This window comes from Nicotiana tabacum, chromosome 3 (genome assembly GCF_000715075.1).
Source record: "Nicotiana tabacum cultivar K326 chromosome 3, ASM71507v2, whole genome shotgun sequence".
In the NCBI taxonomy this organism is placed as follows: Eukaryota; Viridiplantae; Streptophyta; class Magnoliopsida; order Solanales; family Solanaceae; genus Nicotiana; species Nicotiana tabacum.
The window spans coordinates 204,517,120-204,525,480 of NC_134082.1; positions in this window are offsets into that span (position 1 = coordinate 204,517,120).

Genomic DNA, 8,361 nt, shown 5'->3' on the forward strand with positions numbered 1-8,361 from the left:
CTACATAGTTGGCGAGAAGGTTCTGTTGAAGGTTCCACCCATGAAGGGTGTTATGAGATTTGGGAAGAAAGGGAAATTGAGTCCTCGGTTCATTGGGCCTTTTGAGGTGTTTCAAGGATTGGGGAGGTGGCTTATGAGCTTGCTTTGCCACCCAGCTTGTCGAGTGTGCATCTGGTATTTCATGTTTCTATGCTCCAGAAGTATATTGGGGATATGTCTCATGTTCTAGATTTCAGCACGGTTCAGTTGGATGATGATTTGACCTATGATGTGGAGCCAGTAACTATTTTGGATCATCAGATTCGAAAGTTGAGGTCGAAGGATATAACTTCAGTGAAAGTGCAGTGGAGAGGTCGGCCCGTGGAGTGGGCTACCTGGGAGACCAAGCGGGAGATGTGGAGCAGATATCCTCACCTGTTTGAGGCTTCAGGTATGTTTCTTGACTCGTTCGAGCATGAACGTTTGTTTAAGTTGGGGAGGATGTGATGACCCGTCCAGTCGTCTCATGAGTTACCACTCGGTTTTCCCCATTTCTGCTTCTTTATGCTTTGTTTATCCGTGTTATGTGGTCTCGAGTTGGTCGGACCGAATTCGGAATGATTTTGGTAAGGTTTGAGACACTTAGTCTCTTTTGAGGAAGCTTGAGTTGGAAAGGTCAACCAGATATTGACTTATGTATTAGAGGGCTCGGATGTGAGTTCCAATGGTTCGGATATCTTTGGGAGGTGATTTGGGACTTAGAAGCGTGATCGAAATGAGTATTGGAGGTTCGAAGTAGATTTAGGCTTGAATTGGCTAAGTTGATATTTTGGCGATTTTCGGTTGGTAGGCGAGATTTTAATATAGGGGTCGGAATGGAATTTCGAGAGTTGCAGTAGTTCTATGGTGTCATTTGGGATGTATGTGCAAAATTTCAGGTCATTCGGACGTGGTTTGGTTGGGTTTTTTTATCTAAAGCGAAATTCGGAAGATTTTAGACACTTTGGCTTGAATCCGACGTGTTTTGGTTGATTTGATATTGTTTGAAGTATTTTGAAGATTGATACTAGTTTGAATAAGGTATTAGGATATGTTTATGCTTTTGGTTGAGGTCCCAGGGGCCTCGAGGTGATTTCTGATGGTTTACGAGAAGTTTGAGACTTTGTTGCAGCTGCTGAATTTGCTGCTTCTGGTATTTCTGCACCTGCGGATTGAGGACCGCAAGTGCGATGCCGCATAAGCGGAGGAGCGGCCGCAGAAGCAGAATCTGGAGATGTAGGCAGGGACCGCAGATGCGGTTGTGGAACTGCACCTGCGAAGGCGCAGGTGCGGAAGGTTGACTACAGAAGCGGTTTTAGCCGTTAAGTGAGGAACCGCAGAAGCAGTTATTTGGATGCATATGCGGTACCGCAGAAGCGGTAATTTGGCCACAGATGCGAAATATCTGGGCAGAAAGTATAAATTGTGGCCTTTGTGAATTTTGAGATATTCCACCATTTTTGACTTCGGCTTTGGAGGTTTTTGGGCGATTTGAAAAAGGGATTTCAAGGGAACTTCATTGAGGTAAAGAATTTGGACCTAAAACTCGTTCCTATGCTACTATTTCACGGATTAGAGCTATGATTAATGAAATTTAAGGGCTAAAATTGGGGAAAATTAGGGCTTGGAAACTTAGACCTTTGCTTGAGGATTTGAAGGACCATTTGAGGTCGGATTTAAGAACTCTTGATATGTATGAACTCGTAGGGAGATAAGGAACCTATTGTTGTAAAAATTATCAAATTCCGAGACGTGGGCCCGGGGGTTGGGTTTTGATAATTTCGGGATTTATGTTGTAAATTAATTATTTTCGCTTGGGCTTCGTTCCCTTAGCATATTTTGACGTTCTCGTTTTGATTTTGGATAGATTCGACATGAGTGGAGGCCGATTCGAGGGGCAAAGGCGTCGCAAGCTAGAGATTTGACCGGTTCGAGGTAAGTAATGATTGTAAATGATATTTTGAGAGTATTAAACCCAGAACTTGCACATCGTTGTGCTATATTGAGGTGTCGCACATGCTTGATGACGAGCATGGGGTTGTGCACTGTTGGGGATTGTGACTTAGTCCGTCCCAAATGACTATTTTACAGCGTATTTGACTGAAATCTATTTGCTATCATCATGATTTGGGTTGAATGCCATATTTGGGCCTTGTGCCAACTATTTGAACCCTTCGGGGATTTTTTACTGGTATTTCCTCATTATTTTGAATTTTTACTTGAACTCAGTCATGTTATATTTCACTGTTTTTCGTACTCAGCCATGTTTACTTTGTTTTAACACTTACATGATCTTTTAAATGATATTTTGGGTTGAGAAACATATTTTACTACTACCCAAGTGGCTTGTGAGGATTTTTGACTGAGTAAGGCCGAGGGCCTATGTTGTGAGGGAAACATTTGATATTGATTATGAGGCCGAGGGCCTAAGATATGTACGCCACGAGGTGGCTTGGTTGATATGAGGCCGAGGGTCTAGTGATGATGCCACGAGGTGGCTTGATATTGCGCTTGGGTCATAAGGGCCCCCTCTAGGAGTCTGTACACCCCCAGTGAGCGCGGGTACCCATTGTGATCTGAGATTTGAGACCGAGGGGCTGGTACTATTCTGAGATTTAGTCCGAGGGGCCGGTATTGTTCTAAGATATTGCCTGATGGGCAGATTTGTTGATACTGTGCCCGAGGGGCGAACCTTTATGTGTTTACTTTTCATAATTGACTGCCAATTACCTGTTTAATTGTTGAAAAGGGCTTTTCATGAAGTTAAATTTGAGTTATAGGATTTTTACCTATCTTTTAGTGGTTTTACTATTTTAATGATTTTACTGCTTCATTATAGCATGCTTTGTGCCTTACGTGATTTCCTGCTTTCAGTATTTATTTATGATTATTACTCACTGAATTGGAGTACTTACTTTACTCCCTGCACCCTATGTTCAGATTCAAGTGTATCTGGTCCCATTCCCGAGTGCTGATCATTTCCAGCTTCAGGCGGATCCGAGGAGTCTTTAGGCAGCTCTGTTGGCGTTCGCAGCCCGAAGCTCCTCCCTATATTATCTCGTCATGTCTTTAGTTTTTGTATTAAACTCTGTAGTTGCTTTGGAGTATTTCGTATTATTAGATGCTCGTGACTTGTGACTGTAACGACCCGACTGGTCGTTTTGAACTTTTGCACTTTGATCGCCAGTCCCCGGGCATGAATTTCCCCGTGTAACGTATTATGACTGATGTAGATCGTTGGTTTTGGTTTTTAGGAAAAATCAGAATGAATTTGAAGGAACAGTCTCACTTGAAAGCTTTGAATTTGAAAGGTTTGACTAAGAGTTGACTTATTTGTATATGATCTCGGATCAGAAATTTTATGATTTGGATAGCTTCGTTGGGTGATTTATGACTTAGGAGCGTGATCGGAATGCATTTTGGAAATCCGTGGAAGGATTTGGCTTGAATTGGCAAAGTTAATATTTTGGCGAATTCCGGTTGATTGGTGAGATTTTGATCCGAGGGTCGGAATGGACTCCCGATAGTTGTTGTAGCTTCGTTATGTCATTTGTGATGTGTGTGCAAAATTTCAGGACATTTGGACGTCGTTTGGTCGACTTTTTGATCGAATACAGATTTCTGAAGTTTTGGAATTCTTAGGCTTGAATCCGAGGGTGATTTGATGTTTTGATGTTGTTTTGAGCGTTCCGAAGGTTGGAACAAGTTTGAATTATATTATGGGGTGTGTTGGCATGTTTGGTCGGGGTCCCATGAGGCTCGGATATGTTTTGGAAGAGTTTTTGGAAGATTTTGCAGTTTTGAGCATAAGCATGTAATGATCCAAAGGTCCATTTTTAGTTCTAGGGATCGAAATTTAATTTCGAGACTTCCAAAAATTTTATAATAAATTATAGGACTGATCTGGAAAGTTTGGTCTAATTTCATCAAGTCGCGATTGGGCTTTTTGACACGAAACATGAGTTAATTGTTTAACGAACGAAATGGGTATTGAACTGAGCAAATGAGCTCCGAATTGAGTTTTGACTGAAGGTCTATGTTCGTATTATTATTTGTGACTCATAGGAACAAGAATCATCAAATTTCGAGTTCGTATGATGGAGTTAGAGCCTTTTTAGTGAAAAGAAAAGCTGCTGCAATTTTATGGGCAGTTTCTGCATTTTTCGCACGTGTGAACAGTAACCGCACCTGCGTGAACAGTATCCGTGTACAGTACCATGTACAGTAAACATGAACATTATATGTGTACAGTACCCGTGTACAGTACATAAGAATAGTACCTCATATACAGTACCCATGAACAGTAAAATGCGTGAAGTGTTCTGGACAGAATGTTGAGTTCTGAATCCCATTTTCTATTTTTACCAAATTGGAGCTCGGAGAGAGGCAATTTTGGGGAGATTTTCAGAGAAAACAACGGGGTAAGTGTTCTTAACTTAATTTTGGATAGATTACCCGAATCTATTTCTAATTTTGGCATTTAATTGGTGATTTTAGTTGGGAAAATCTTGAAAACTCTCTTGAAAAAATTTGAAGATTTGAGGGTCGAGTTGATGTCGGATTTTAGTAAAATTGGTATGGTTTGACTCGTGGTTGGATGAGGTTTCATATTCCGTAATTTTTGTTGGGTTCCAAGATGTGGTCCCCACGGGCGAATTTTGAGTGCAATTTCGGATTTTTAATGGAAAATGTAAAATTTCATATGAGGCCGAGGGCCTGAGATACTTTATATGCCACGCGGTGGCTTGAGTGATGTGAGGATATGCTGAGTGATGATGCCACGAGGTGGCTTGATATAGCGCTTGGGTCGTAAGGGCCCCTCCGGAGTCTGCACACCCACAATGAGCGCGGGTACCCATTGTTCTGAGTGATTGATACTACGCCCGAGGGGCTGATATGAGTGATTGTGAGGTAGCCCGAGGGGCTGATACTATTCTGAGAGTGAGCCTGAGGGGCTGTTACTGTTCTGATATTGAGCCCGAAGGGCTGTTACTATTCTGATATTGAGCCCGAGGGGCTGGCACTATTTTGATATTGAGCTCGATGGGCGGTTTGTTGTACATGTTTTGCCCGAGGGGCTGTTTACATTTCTATCATTTTTGTTACTCACTTGTAAGCTACTTGCTTTACTTGTTGGAAAAAAAAGGATTTTCACTTGATTTCTCACTGCTTTACTGTTTAAAGTGATTTTACTGCTTCGGTATGGAATACCTTGTGTTTTTGCGTGATTTCTTGACTTTAGTCTTTCTTTATTATTATTACTCACTGAGTCGGAGTACTCATATTACTCCATGCACCTTGTGTGCAGATTCAGGTATGTTTTGGCTGATCGGAGGCAGAGTCATCAGGCTTTAGCAAGGTAGCTACCGGCGTTCGCAGCACTGCTTTTATCTCTCCTCATTTCATTAGTCTGTATTTGTACACTCTAGGCTTTCAGTTGTATTTATACCCTAGTAGATGCTCGTGACTTGTGACACCCGGTTAGGGCTGTGTCGGGTTGTGCTTCCGTTAATTATATCATTAAATCATATTTAAACTGTTTATTAATGTTTAACTATTTTTGAAAAGGCGATATGGGTTTGTTGGTTGGCCTTGTCTTCACGAGAGGCGACATCAAGACCAAAGCGGGGTTTGGGTCGTGACAGTGACACCCTAGTATTAGACTGTGTTTGGGCTGTATTCCGCATATTATACTATCTTTGGCTTAGACTTTGGTTTATTTACTCATGCTTAGGCTGTTTATTACTAATTAACTGTTTAAAAAGTGAATTGGGTTTAATTGACTGTCTTGTCTTTACGAGAGGCGTCATCACGATCAGGTTCGGGTTTAGGGTCGTGACAATATCCACATTGTTTTTTAAGTTTTAGACTAATTCCTCTTGACTTTTGATCTTAATACCAAAAAGTCTGTCTGTACAAGTTATGTATTAAGAGTTTTCTTGAAGTTGGTAAGGCGGAATAGGAGTACCCCGGCCTATCCCATATTAAGTGCTCTATTGAGGTTTTAAGCTAAATTAGGCTTAAAAGAGGGTAAATGAGAAATAGAGGAAAAATGAAATATTTGAGTTTCATTTGAGATTCAGGTGGGGTGCATTGACTAAGGACAAGGCCCAGGAGTTGAGGGAGAAGTTGCTGGCTATGGTAGTACAACATTTTAGGCCTCTAGCCACCCCCGGGAAGTGTGGCCTAAGATGCCAAGAAGTATAGCATTTGATCAAAGGCAACACTTTACAAATTTAGACAACGCTTTTGGGGGGTGGCCCAAAATACCATAACCTTTGACTATTGGCTACGCTTTGTAGGTGTTGCCTTAGTAGCCACGCTTTAAAAGTGTGGCCGATATGGTACAAAGGCCACACTTATATTTTCTCATATAGCCACACTTTTATGACATAAAGCTACACATTTGAAGTGTGATCTTTGTTACCATATAGACCACGCTTTCAATGTGTGACTTCTAAAGCAAAATTTATCATAAACAATGCCAGATTGACAATCCCTATGGCCACAATTTCTAAGAGTGGCAATTTTGTCTACATTATAAAGTAATTTTTTAAATATTTAAATTAGCCATAATTTTGTGGTTAAAAAATTATATTTGTTTACATTAATTTCTGTATTCACATTTATTTCAAGCATATACTTTATAATCTCAAGTATTAAATTTGATAATAAGTAACAGAATAAAAATAATTAAAATGCATATAGTTGAAACAAACTTCAACAAAGAAACATAATTTGTGTACTACCCATAGTAATAAACCACTGCTTCAAGAAGCTCACTAGTATATATATATAGTATCAATAATAATAACTATCACAATTATTCAAAATGTCTTCACCATCCACTTTACTAGATCAAATTGATTTTCGGCCACCATTTCCAATTGCATCATCCGTATTTTCCTACACATTCAAAATGAAATTAAAATTTAGAAAGAAATCTATATATAGTATGCACTGGTTATATCTTACTAAGAACTAATGAGATTTATTTCCAGTACTATAACATAACTAAGTTAAATACAAAAAAGATGCACAAGTGAAAGAGAAGCAAAAATGTGAATTAACATACATTTTACTTAAAAAATTTGTTCACGTATCTCAACTTGCATCTACAACTTAACTTGCGATTCTTACTTTAGATAAGGATCAAATGTTAAAATGCAATAGCTAGCCAAGATGAATTTGGTCCTAACATATATGGCAACGAATCTAGCAAATTAGATACTGTTAATAACAATATCATAATTTCTAACTTGTTTGATTAGGAAGTGAACCAAAATCTCCCATACTTCCGGGGATATCAACTTATGTGAATTTCAAGTCGACAACAATTTAATTGTAGGCTTCAAACAATTCTACTAAATAAAAAATAGACAGTTAAGAATAGTACTTTACCACACAAAACAAAAGTTGTTCATGTTCCTCCCTTCCTAGGACCAATGGGTATAAGGAAAAAAAACTTAGAGATTTAGTAGGGGTAAGAAATTAATAGCCCCTCCCTTCGTAGGACCAGTAGGTATAAAGAAAAAAAACTAATGTATGCTAGCATTTTGGCTCCAAAAATTGGGATAAAGTTTATGTTTTGGTAGATTTAAATTTATTAAGAACAAAAGGAGATTTGATACTAACTTTTTTGTCATGCCAGTGATAAAGTTATTGATCTTTAAGTGGGAAGAGTTTTTTTTTTAGAGTGAAACCCAATGATTTGGACTATTAAACTTCATGAGGCTTCACCATACATACCCTTTAACAAAGGACCATTCAAGGGAACCTCTTGAACTCAGCAGCTATGAACCTATAGTTCATTGCATAAGGATGGTTGGAAACAATGAAGTGAAAAGATAGCAATGGAACAGCAAAAAGAGCAACAAATCTGTTAATCCCTGAACATTGATCTAGGGTGAAGATTTTCCACCATTTTACTGAACCATAAGCTTAGATCATTGCTACATATAGTGGAACTATAGCATTGAGAACATGGCAAAGATTTTCCATCATTTTACTGAACCATAAGCTTAGATCATTGCTACATACAGTGGAACTACAGCAGTGAGAACATGGTAAAGGTCCGAAAGTGATATTATTTTTTTCTTAACTGATGAAACTCAGCAAAAAGACTCAAATTTTTTTTAAGAGTCTTTGTAAATCCCAATTAGAATAACACAATGCATGTTTTGTACTAGCATTATCATGTAACAGAACCCTAAAAAACAAATAATTTAGAAAAACATGATTTTGTAAGTTAAAATTGAAGTAGTTTTTTGGAAGTGTGAAATATAAATATCTTTTCAAGACTCGGAGCATGAGTTGAGCCAGAAGAATGTCGTAGATTTTGGC